General features: G+C 40.5%; 1 protein-coding gene across 1 annotated transcript in view; it reads left to right on the top strand.

Annotated features, from left to right (window-relative positions):
- AFF3 (ALF transcription elongation factor 3) overlaps nt 1–12,832 on the top strand; it is a 319,688-nt gene that overhangs the window by 106,249 nt on the left and 200,607 nt on the right. The gene's annotated exons all lie outside the window — the stretch shown is intronic.

Raw genomic sequence — 12,832 nt, forward strand, 5'->3', positions numbered from 1 at the left:
ACAGGGCCTTGAGTAAGTTATATGTGCTTTCTTTCAGTTCTCTAACCAAAGAAAAATACATTTAAAATGTATAAGAATTAGCTGAAAGTGAAAATACAAGGGGTGCTTTATTTTTTTCATTAAAATGAAAAACTAGAGGAATTGTTTCTAATGGAACAAAGCATCCTTCTCAAACCCAAAGGTAAAATGCTGCTGTTGAACACACCTGTGCTGTAAGCAAATGCACTGTCAAATTAGACTGATGGGATGAGGAAGAGATGGCACACATACCTCTACCTAAAAGCATTTGAAGGACAGTATGACTGCAAGCCTGCAGGATACTTGAGGACTGAGAAGGATTTTTCCACCCTTTCCTTTGACACTGTTCTACTTTCTCCTTGCAAACTGCATGGAGAGCAGAGCCCAGGTATTCTGTGTCCCGAATGAATTCCCCATAAAGCAAGGGAGGTATTTACTAGCTCCCTTTCTTATTGAGTATTCAGTGAAAAAAAAAAAAAAAGAAAGTGGAACAGATTTAACAGGAAGAAATTGCATATGTCCCGTCTTCACATTGCTGAGTGGGAGTTCAGCCTTGCTGTTACTGGGACCAGGATGGATCTAAATGTAGCACTCTGGTCTTCCTGAGGAGCATCTAGTGAGCACGCGACGTGCACAGCAGGGCCAGGCTCACTCAGTTACTTCTGTGGGAGATATTCCATTTTTGCACCCTACTTAAACATGCAGTGAACCAGAGAGAGAAAGTGTGATGACCCAGACTCAAATCCCTGCTTGCAATCAATCAAATTGCTGAAGTACATTTGCTGGTTCTCATACATCTCTGTGTGCTAAAAGTGGGGCTAATGGTAAATAGACTGCTGTCAATGTAAATGTATACCTGATTTTCTTTTCACCTTAGACAATTTATTAAGTTTATAAACAGTTCTTTGGAGACCAGCATTGAAATTTGAAGTTCAGTCAAATACTTCTACATTAAAATTTTGAATCTCTTGTCTTGGAAATATGATCCAGGCTTCCTAGGACTTCACAGATAAATTGCTGAATTTTCATGCAGAAACAGCAGGAATAGCCATAAGCCCTTGTGCAATATGGTCCAAAAGCATGATGTTCCTGCCAAAAAGCTGCAGAAAGCAAGTCCAGGTTTTTATTCTTAGAGAGAAAAATTGTGTTTTTTCAGGTGATGAAATTTATTACGCCTCCATTTCTATTGCTCTTCACCAACCTCCAGATCTAAACAAAGCAGTAATTCAAAGGTTCTATCCAACACTGTGACCTTGACCTGTGGTCTTATAGGCAGGCCACAAAACTGATCAGGAATTTAAACCACTACTGTGAGGATTTTACAATGTAATGGGGAAATCATTATCTAAATCTTGTATTGTATTCACTCCAGTACTAGCAGTAGGGTTTTGCTATATTCAGTCTGGAATTGGAATCGTGACACTGTGTTTTAGGGTGGTCACACATGTTATTTTTAAATTCCCCGATAGTCATTAAATTCTATTTTAGGGAGAGTTATCTTTCATTTCTCTCTTTAAATATTTTATGTAGTTATTTCAAAGTTTTAAGGGTCAACAGTTGAGTGTCAGCCCTCAAAATCATTCACAGGTCACTGTGTATTCATAACACTTTTAGTTGAAAATACATCAATGAACATACTGCAAATGTACCTAGAGACCATTTACCATGACCACGAGAGTCACCAGTGATCACTGGAGCAGAAATTGGAAAGAAATCACACCAAGAGCAAGGCCAACACAGAGAACATATTTAGATGAGAGTTTGATGCATCTTTCCCCATTTGAAAGGGATGCACCAGTATGGATACCTCTTCCGATCAAGTAACCATGATATTTTAAAACACTGTGACATCTGAGATTTGAATGCAGTTCAGAATTCCTCTGTGATACCAAAGACAGTAAATGAGTCACTTTGACATTGTCATTAAGAGATTTTAGGGGAAGGCTATATGGGTCATGCAGTTGTTCTCATGAGTTTTTAGGTTCACTGCTACATATCTGCTTGGGAAGAAACTTTACAGGTAAAACTGAAAAACTAAACTGGAAATCTGATCCTCTGAGCACTGTTCATTCTGCTAGTAAATACTGGCTTCTCCCCCACCAGTAAACTGGTATGAAAAAAGCAATTGAAAAGTAAAAATTAAATTTGTGTTTCTTAGGTGAAGACACCACTGATCAGGACAAGTGCTGTGTTATTTCATGCATTCATTTTCATTCTCATCTTTTCAGAATTATTCCTCAAATAATTTAAAGATGGAAACATTTGGGAAGGCAGTGTTTTTGTCTTCCTTAATTATAAATTAAGGCCTGTGTCCAGTAGAAACATTGTATTTTTTCTTAGAAATACTGGGACTTCTTCATTTGTGAAAATGTGAAAAAATCTGCTGTATGGAAGCATAAATGAAATACCTAGAACACTATGTCATTTCCTAAAAATGGAGGTACTTGAGTACTCATGGTTGTTCCTCTCTAAAAAGTCTTAGGTTGTGGGATGTTCTGGGGGGTGCTCTGTCCAGGGCAAGGAGAAACTTCTTTTCACATCTGGCAGTGGGTAGAGTGTCAGCAGGGTTGATGCTCTGCTGGCTCCCACTGTGTGATCCTCTTTTAAACATGGTCACCTCTAGTGTCAGCAAGGTGCTCCAACCTCTCTCTGCTGAGTTTCCTGGGAGGTAGTTTCCAGACAGCTGTGAGCCAGTTTGACATCACTCACTGCTGTTCAGTTATATTAAGAATCACAGAATTATGGAATGGTTTGGGTTGGAAGGGTCTTTAAAGACCATCTAGTGCCAACCCTCCTGCCATGGGCTGGGACGCTTTCCACCAGGCCAGGTTGCTCTAAGCCCTATCCAACCTTGCCTTGTTATGCATTAAGAATACATATGAGCCTGTATCTATATGCTGTATAGGGTTTTTTTTCGTGGGAAATGTGGAAATTGTGAACATTTACATTAAAATAAATCAGTGCAGCCCATACTGGTTTCAGAAATAAGAAAAATAAAATGTACACCTGAACTCTTCTTCAGCATCCTGTTGGTGAGCTCACTGGACCAAGGGTATCCTCTATGTGCTAAAAGAGGCAAAGGATTTTAAATGGTCAAATTGTAAACAAAGAATGCTTTATATGGTAAATGTGAAGTAGAATAAATTTTTTAAAATAATAGGAGAGAAGTACCAGATTGAACAAGCAGTAAATTATTTATTCCCTTTGGACAACTAAACTACTCTGAAAGAGAAAAGCTTTTATAAGAATTGATTGTGTACTAGCACATTATGACTGGAGCAATACCACACCATACTAGTTCTTCAGGGTTTTTATTTCTGTAATATTTTTATGTAATAGCCAAAACAATAAATAAACCCCAGAAATTTCTTTGTACTCTTTGTGTGGTGGGATAATGCAGCACCCTTGTCAGGCAAGAAACTACACAGTCTGTCATTCATTCTTATTATTGGCTAATATAGTATCTGATGTGGGGATGTTAGTTCATGAGAAATCTAGACAGGAAATAACACGAAAGGCTGTTAATCCCCATTAAGAAGAATAACAGTGTCATGAGAAATACGAGGACGCTGTTCCATTACGGGTGTTAAATGATGGGGAATGCACCGTCCTAAGAAGCTCTCACTAACATCCTTTCTATCTGCAGGTTTCCGTGAAAGTGCATTTATGACCCTTTGCACAGCATTTGTCATCATGAACATAACCTTTAGAAGGTTTCCCTAGTTAGCTCCTCTCTCCCCCTTTCTAACACCTGGCCTGGGTCACAGTGCATCTGGTCCTTCCCACCGCAGGCAGATGGAGGACACGGGAGATCTGTGTTTGCACACATCCAGTGCAAACACCGTGAGGATTACAGCCCCCAGCTATAGGGAGAGGACAGGGACTGCGTGGAGGAGCAGGTTGTGACCTTCTGCTTGGTTTTGTCACGGTCTCCAACTGCTCAAGAAGAGCTCCTGCATTTGAGACCAGTAGTTTAAATACCACAGTTTGATCATTAATTGCTGTGCAGGCGCTAACCCTAAATCAAAATCTATAAAATGACAGCCATAAACTTTGGAATACAGATTTTACTGCTGACCTCTTGGTGATATCATGCCCAATTAAAATTGTTAAGGTGTGTTCACTGTGCTCCCTGGAACCTGAAGTTCAGTTCTATTTCCAGTACATAATTTGCAAATGCTACTGCCCTGAAGACTATATGTGTAAGAGATTGAAAATGTCTGTAACCTCAGTATAATTAAGGAAAGCAGTTAAAATAGGACACTGGAATGCATAGCAATATATCACTATGGGCCCCTTTTTTCGGAAAGTACTGTTTCAAGCAATAAGTTTTAAAAAGCTTTTATAAAAAATGACCTTTAATTTTTTAGAGCTCGGTCAAATTTGTATTTTCAATCCAGCACCTTTTAGATTTATTCTGCTATCTTATATATCTAAAAACTTGATTTCTTGATGGATCCTGGTTGTTCTATGATTCTATATACATATTACTTTCTAACTGTTTAAAACACCAGTCTGTTATAAACCTTTGCCTCATTAGATAGTGCCTGCAAAACATAAACTCTATATTGTTAGAACAAAAAAGTTATTTTTCATATTTTTAACAGGATCATTAAGTTAAATAAAAATCTGAAAAACTTCTGAAGAAACTATTAATGTTTTTTTGCTGTGGCAAGACAGGCTTGTGACTCTTTGGTAATAATTTGTTCTAATCCAAATTATGAAATGACATTTATGAACTCTATTTGGCATAATACATAAAATTTTAGCTAAAGGTGGAACTACTGATTTGCACTTTGGCTGGAAAATACTTTTTTATTGGTCATAGTGGTTCCCACCCTAAAAATTTAATAACACCATGTTGTTGGGTTAAGTTAATAAATGGGAAGTTAAATTTTATAGACTAATCACTTCCACTTATCAAAGTTCACTTCTCTATAATAAGGAGAACACAGCACTTTTGTATACGTTGCACTTTCCATTTCTAATAACTGTTACCTTATAGTATGTTTTGTCAAGGTAGTATCAATATATTACATCTAGATAGCACATCCATGGAGAGTCCTATGGGTCAGGGAGTAGTGTCCAGAAGTCCTACCAAAGCTGTCCATGTGGAAATCCTACAAACAGGGCTGTATTTTCAGGCTGCTCTCCTCCCAAAGGCTTGTGCCTCTAACTCTGGGCTGCAGATAGGTGCACTTAGCTACTCCAAATTCACTTGCTCCAGCCACTAGGGCTGGCAAACTCCTCCAAGGCAAAGCCATCTGAGGTGCTGCCTGTTACTATCTTTCCCCTTCACTCCTTCAGCAACAGGTCAGCAGTGAGACACTCACCTGGAAAAGAGAAAGCCCATTTTCAGGCTCTCCTTAGTCTGACAGGTTTTCAGTCCATGTTGTCTGTCTGCTAGATGCTCTCAGCTTCTGCCAGCTGCCACTCCTTCCCTAAGGGCAGATGGCTCTGCATCTGTGCCTGCTAGTTTTTTTCCTGTGTAATAATGGCTCTTCAGACTGCTGGCACCATGTTCCTTAACCTTAGCAAAGCATCCTTGCCATGGAGGCCCTAGCTAAAAGGAGGCACCATTCTCCTGAAGGTCATGTGTTTCGCAGTACCAGCTCCATAGTTTGTTACTAAAAGGCTCCTCATGGTGAGATCAGCAGGCTGGGAAGATCATTGCAGGACTTTAACTCAGGGCATGGGATGTGCACATCTCCAGAGCCTGAATAAAAAGGGGTCTGAGCCACTTCAGTGCAATGCTGGTGCCCACGCTGGGTGATAACCAAATCCCATTACAGATCCAATCAGTATTTTCCCAACTGGGGAACATCCCCTTTCCCCAAGGCAAGGAACATGGAAATAGTTGTGACTGTGGTAGGAGGAAGAGGGGAACACAGCAGTCTGATTTTATTCATCTTGGCACATCTAGTGGTGTGCGCAGGGATAGGGAACTTCAAGGCGCAAAAAGTTCCCTCTAAAGATCCCAGGCTCCCACGTAGCTGAGAGACTGAAGTGCCTGTGGCGCAGTGGGCTGGGTCTAAGTGACAAACTGTTCTTTGTGGCTTGTGGATGGTTTGGATTCTCTCTGTTTTTACTATGGGGGCCTTCTTGGATCATTTGTGTCAGTTCCATTTGTATATTCTAATTTTTCCAGTTATTGTGCTTTGTTTTGGTCTGCTACACTTTGTTAAGTTATGCATTTTAATGGTTTTTTATCCTACTGCTAGTAGGCTTGATGGTATGTTTAAAAAATCATCATATAATTTGACTTAATTTTTTGTTGTTTGTGTACTTCACAGCAATGAGTCTGTTTGTATCTAATATAGTCAAAGATTAGAAAGAAAATAAAATTGAAGTAGTTGTTACTTTACAGAAAGGGGAAAACAACCCAGCCTAAATGGTTGCAAATTTACTTACCTTAGTAAAATAAAGGCAAGACTAGTGCCCAAAACATCTGACATAAAGGCTATAAAATCATGTTTATCAAGGGCACATGAAGGAGGCTGAAATTTAATCTAAACCTCTACAGATCCTTCAGAAGTGGCTGGCTTGTGATATAAAATTAATTAGCCATGATACAGGGGAGAAACAAGATGGACTGGAAACAGCTGCAAAGAGTTAGGAATATGCCATGTAGCCTACAATGCAATTATTCAGGCATTTCAGTCAGGTAAGAGGGAGGATATTCAGGAAGGTGTAGGCATGGCAGAGGTTGCAGAGTGCAGGGTAATCAAGGGAGGAGACACTTGTACCACAGATGGTGTGACTGTGTCTGGAGCTGACGGCAAGATGGGTTGTGTGGCTGGCAGGACCCATTCCTCTTGGTAAAGGGTTTGCTGTCCATCTCACCAGCTACTGATTCACCTCTGGGTCCCATTGTACATTATATGATAGACTCCAAGAAGACCCAGATGTCCCAGTTTGTAAATTGTTGAGCGTCTGAGCTTGAGTGGGTTCCATACAGGTGTCCATCTCAAGGGCCCTGGGAAATAAAATGTACCTCAGAGTGCCTCAGGATAGCACATGGCATCTATGCCAACTATGATCCATGCTGAAGTCCCAGGACATTGCCTCCTGCCTCTCAGCTCTCTGTAGTCTGGGTGGGGTATGCACCAATAGCCAGTATAGCACCCAGGAACACTGGTCCCACATGGTTCAGAAGGAAAGTCATACTTTTGAAAGGGGATAATAAGAGTTTTATGGTGGACCTGGACATATTTGTGCTATTCAACTTGTTTGGCAAAAGTTTGTGCAGATAATCTATCTGAAGTGCACATCTCATGATGGAATAGAGTCTTTTATGTCCATAATGCATGACCATTATTACAGGTACAGGCAGGACAAGGAAATAACAAATGGGAAGATAAGAGATTCGTGTAGTCTTTAAAAATGTCTATTATTATTCAAAACTCTATAACTGTCATTGTTGAAGACAAACTATATTATAAAAACACAGTGTAATATTACCTTGAATTATGGAATCATGGCTTCTAGAGGCATAAATACCATCGTTTTGGCATTTCTGCTATGGTGTCAGTACACAGTTCTGCTTGTTCCATAGAATGTGGAAAAGCTAAATTAAGATTTCCTGACAACTTCTGATTCAGCAATTTTTACTATAAGTGGAGGTTATATCTACCTGAAAGCCTGTTTAAAATATGGAAAAAAAAGAAAAATAAAGTAAAAGAGAAGAGGAGAAGGCAAAGAAAGAGACCAGAGACATTAGAGAGGTAAAGAAGCACCTACTGGATGCTTCATCCAGTTGGCAGCCAGTCACTAGTGGGGTTCCTCATGGCTCAGTATTGGGGCCAGTCCTGTTTAATTTTTTTATCCATTATGTGGAGAAGGGGATTGAGGGCACTCTCAATCAGTTTGCAGGTGACACCAAGCTGGCTGAGAGTGTTGATCTTCTGAAGGGCAGGAAGGCTCTGCAGAGGGATGTGGACAGGCTGGATCCATGGGCTGAAGGCAAAAGTCTGAGGTTCAGCAAGGCAAAGTGCTGGGTCCTGCCCCTGGGTCACAACAACCCCAGGCAGTGCTACAGGCTGGTGCAGAGAGGCTGGGAAGCTTCTGGTGGAAAAGAACCTGGGGATGCTGGTCCACAGCAGCTGAACGTGAGCCAGGGTGTGCCCAGGTGGCCAAGAAGGCCAATGGCACCTGGCCTGGATCAGCAGTAGTGTGGCCAGCAGGAGCAGGGCAGGGATTGTCCCCCTGGACTCAGCACTGGTGAGGCCACACCTCAAGTGCTGTGTCCAGTTCTGGGCTGCTCTCTGCAAGGACATTGAGGTGCTGCAGCATGTCCAGAGAAGAGCAACAGAGCTGGTGAAGGGTCTAGAGCACACATTTTACAAGGAGCAGTTAAGGGAGCTGGGAATGTTTAGCCTGGAGAAACAGAGGCTCAGGATGGGCCTTACAATTCTCTACAACCACCTGAAATGTTAGGCAGGGGTTGGCCTCATCTCCGAGATAACAAGTGACAGAATGAGAGGAAATGGGCTCAAATTGCATCATGGAAGGTTCAGATACGATAGTAGGAAAAACTTCTTCACTGGAAGGGTTGTCAAGCATTGAAACAGACTGCTCAGGAAAGTGGTTGAGTCACCATTCCTGAAGGTAAAGACATGCAGATGTGGAGCTTGGGGACATGGTTTAGTGACAGACTTGGGAGTTCCAGGTTAATGGTTTGAGTCAATGATCTTAAGGGTCTTTTTCAGCCTTAATGATTATGTTATTCTATGAATACCAGACTGAATGAAATCCAAGGCCAGCAAACATCATTAAAGTTTTTATATTTATTATCCAGTTATGTCAAATTGACTTGAACACACTTGGAAAAGGTGTTCAGCTGACCTGGTTAATGAATAGTTCATGAACTGAAGGTTTTCCTTCTCATGGAGAGAACAAGTAGGTGTGATTTGTACAGCTTAAACACCTGTGCAAAATGGATTCATTTCATTCAGCTTCTATTCAACTTGTGTAAATTATTTGGATTACTTAGATTGATCAATAAAGTTAATTTTCCCGTCATCTCTGCCCATCTTCTAAACAGATCAGAACACACAGAGGGGAGGCACAGTTTCTCAGCTCCACAGCAATACAGGGTGTCAGTCTGAATGTTGGCACATGCAGACAGATGCCTATGGAAGGCAGCAGGTTTACAAGTGGGATGTAAAAACCTGATGTCAGGTCAGGAGCCTGCATGGTTGGTGAGAGGGACATCTTGCAGCTTACAAAGAGTTTGGGCACACATGCTCCGGAAAAGACAAACTGTGATATTCAGGGCATCTTTTGAGTCTTTTTTACAGAGATGCTTTGCGTTTGTTGGCCAAAGCAAACTTCTGCTTATAGCCTAGTCTGTTCCCTCTGCATGAAAAGCTAAGGATACCAGTAAACTTCCTTTTCCATCAAATTATTAAGAAATATACTTATAACTGGTATTTTAATATGATATTGTGTACCTACCCACCAAATTTTTTTTAAACTATGGTTATTCACAGTATTTATTAAATATATGAATACCTTGCAGTGTCATATGGATTTCCTGGGGTTTGGATTAACAGTGACCAGTAAGTTGGTAAACCATCTTGTCCTGCATGGTGCTAGAGATTGATTTTCTTAACTTTTTGAAGTTATTGCCCAAATCTTTCCACACAAAGAACCAACTCATTCCCCCTTTTTCACTGTGGTTTGTAAAGATGGGATTCAACTGATCAGATTTCACTGCTGACATCTGAGCTAATTGTCTAGACTGTCCTTGCTGTCACATGAGAGAAAGGGGCCTCATCGGTCTCAGGTCACTTAAGGCAGACATTTAAAACAGACCAGATGAGTGACACATTCTCAGTACACGTTTCTCTCTGGTGATTCATGTAAGTCAAGATGATGTGAGTGTGGATATTTCAATGTGAGTCTTTACCACCTGTGAGTGACATCTGCAGGGGGAGGATGAACCCTTTAGCAAGGATTGCGGGTATAAGGGACCTTACTGAACAAAACAGGTTTTGATGATGAATTTCCTGCTGTATTTCTTATATATGAAAGTCTGGGTTTTGAGGAGGGAGGTATTTTGCTTTTCTTCTTGTTCTTCCCATGAAATGCCTAACTGTGGTTTGTTCAGCCAGAGTTTCTTGTATGTCTGTTGCACAAATGTTCATGTGCAAAGCACAGTAGTCCTTGAAGTCATGGCACTGACTTTCATTGCTTTTTAAAGACCTTTTAGGAGATTCCTAGAATCAGCTTGGGACCGGGAAGAAATAGTGCTGTGAATATTCACATTTTAACACAAGATGTCATTCAGTGGAGTAACATCTGCTACTTCCTTAATGTGCTGGTTTTTTACAGGAAACCAAATCAGTAACAGTTAAGTTTTATCTTGAATTTGTGCTGATAGTGTGATTCTTTGGATGAGAAGGGGAGAGTTTATCTGAATAGCCAGGAGCAGTGAAGAGCTCTTTAGTTTCTGGAGGTATTAGGAAAAAGTTAAGCAGCCTTTACATTGCTGCTAACTAAAAGAAAAGCAGCACCAACCATATCAAAGAAAGAGAGAGTCAAAATAAGCCCTACCTCTGGGTGGGCAGTTGAGTGGATCCAAGGAAGATTTCATCCTTGCTAAGTAGCTCAGATGCTTGCCATGGGTTTTGCAGTCTGTGTGTGCAAGAGCAAAATTCTGCCTTTGCTGTCCTACTGGTAAGCAGGCCCAGATCCTTAATGACCTTTTTATTATTTGGTAAAACAATATATATTCAGCAGGCTTCCCAATTAATTGATTTTCTGCTATTTGGCATAAAAGAATTCAAGCTGATAACATAGATGGTGTTCATGATGGTAACACAGGCAGATAATGCTGGAAGGGAATATTCAGGGATTTGGGGTTTTTAACTGATGCAGGGAAGTGTGTTCATTTGTTCATTAGAAGTGCATTTAAATTGGCTTAACCATATGTTCATTTAGCTCTTCATAATACTTTAGTACTGTCAGGAGTGAAGCCTCCCAAAGAACAATTCCCTTATGCTTCCAAACATGATGTCAAACAGGTCTGCTTTAATATTCTTTCACTGCAAAAAGTGAACGTATAAAACAAACTCATTTATCAAATGAAAAGAATACAAACACTGAAATACAATTACTTTTCTGATGGCAGTTGAACAGGTTATTGTAATGTTATTGTAATGTATGATAAACTACCAAACAGATTCATTATGGTTATAGCTCACCATTACAATAAAGGTAACCTTCTTTAGAATCTGATCCTTCAAGCATTTGTATACCTGCCTAACTTTGCAGATGACTTCAAAGCAACTGGTCCCAAGGGCATGTTTTCAGGACTGAGAATTTAATGCCTGGACTCTTAAATAATACATCACTTAAAGTGTAAGAAAGTGGATGAGTTAATTATTTAGCTTGTTTTTTTTCTTGTTGAAAACAGTTGCCAGCAAGTAGAACAGATAGGTAAGAGGAATCACAACCTGTAGAGATTTTTAAATACAGAGCAAAACAGCATTATGTTGCCATTTGCATATATTCCTAGAAGTAACAGAGAAGCTCAGCTCGCAAATCAGAAATTGTGAATGAATTCAGCAGATTTGTCAAACAACATGATTTAAAAATAACTGATGGGTATAGCATATGTCAAAACAAGCCAGGCAAGGCAGCTTCACTGCCCGTGCTCCTTCTTCTGTGGGAGTCAGCAGAAGCTCGCTATCAGCCTTGCTGAGGAGGGAGGTTTGCCTCCCATTGCTGGGAGAGGGCAATCTCCCTGGAGCCTGCCTGCACTCTTACCTCACCCCACCATTCCTCAGGACACATCTGCAGAGCTCTGAGCAGCAGTGGCCCTTCTATCCCCTTGCTAGCAGAATTTCTATTCTCTTTTGAGTCAGTCGGCTGTCCTATGTGTTTCGACTCAGAAACATTCTGCTTCTTCAAAGGTTTGCAACAACAAGGATTTGACAATCTGTTGGTGCTAAGCCAGGTTTATATCAAAGCACAGCAGTGAAGTAATATCACATATAGTGGCTGTGGGACTGACTTTTCCTCTCAGAGGTGTGGTTGATTTGCTGTCTTCCCCAAACATATGTAAGATCTTCACAGAACAGCATTACAGAAGGGGAAGAGTTTTATTGCTGTCCAGTTCATGAGCCAAAGCAGTATACCAGGCCAGAGGAAGCATACTCTATATGAAATACAAACCTGTGAGAAGTAAAAAAAATGAGGAAAGAAAGAAATTTATACTAAAATAAATTTATCCTGAATATATACTCTGATATCTGAAAAATATTTGTATATCATATATGAATATTGTTGCTGGAACATGGGAAGTGTCTCTATTGTTTGTTTCTGGTTACTGTTGGAAAATTAATGGTTTTCTGGAGCAAATAAATCACCATTTCACAGCTGTTACTGGCAGGACAGAAAGTAAAACACACATATGCTGTGCACAATATTTGTCTTCTTTTCTTTCTTATGAGTGTGAATGAAATAAAGTGCTGGAAGGTGTTTCCAACCAGCATTAAGCTGCTCTTTGTTAATCTCCAAACAGGATGAATACATAAAGATTGGTTGTAGTTGGTTTTCTTTTGTGCCCAGCTCTGGTTTATTCAACAAGTTGAAGTCATATGCAGTCTCGCCACATTCAGACACGTGAACAGTTTTCTTGAAGCATGTTTCACCAAGAAGGGTCTGGATGAGTGCCTGGAACGGACCCTAAAGCTGCAGACCCTCATCACTGAAATGTTAAGCATCATCTTCCCCCTCCTGAATTCCCAGTCTGGATTCATTTGTTGTCTGGTAGTCATGTCTGCTCGGTAAGGGAGGGTCACCTGTG

The sequence above is a fragment of the Poecile atricapillus genome, chromosome 1 (assembly GCF_030490865.1).
Source record: "Poecile atricapillus isolate bPoeAtr1 chromosome 1, bPoeAtr1.hap1, whole genome shotgun sequence".
Classification (NCBI taxonomy): Eukaryota; Metazoa; Chordata; class Aves; order Passeriformes; family Paridae; genus Poecile; species Poecile atricapillus.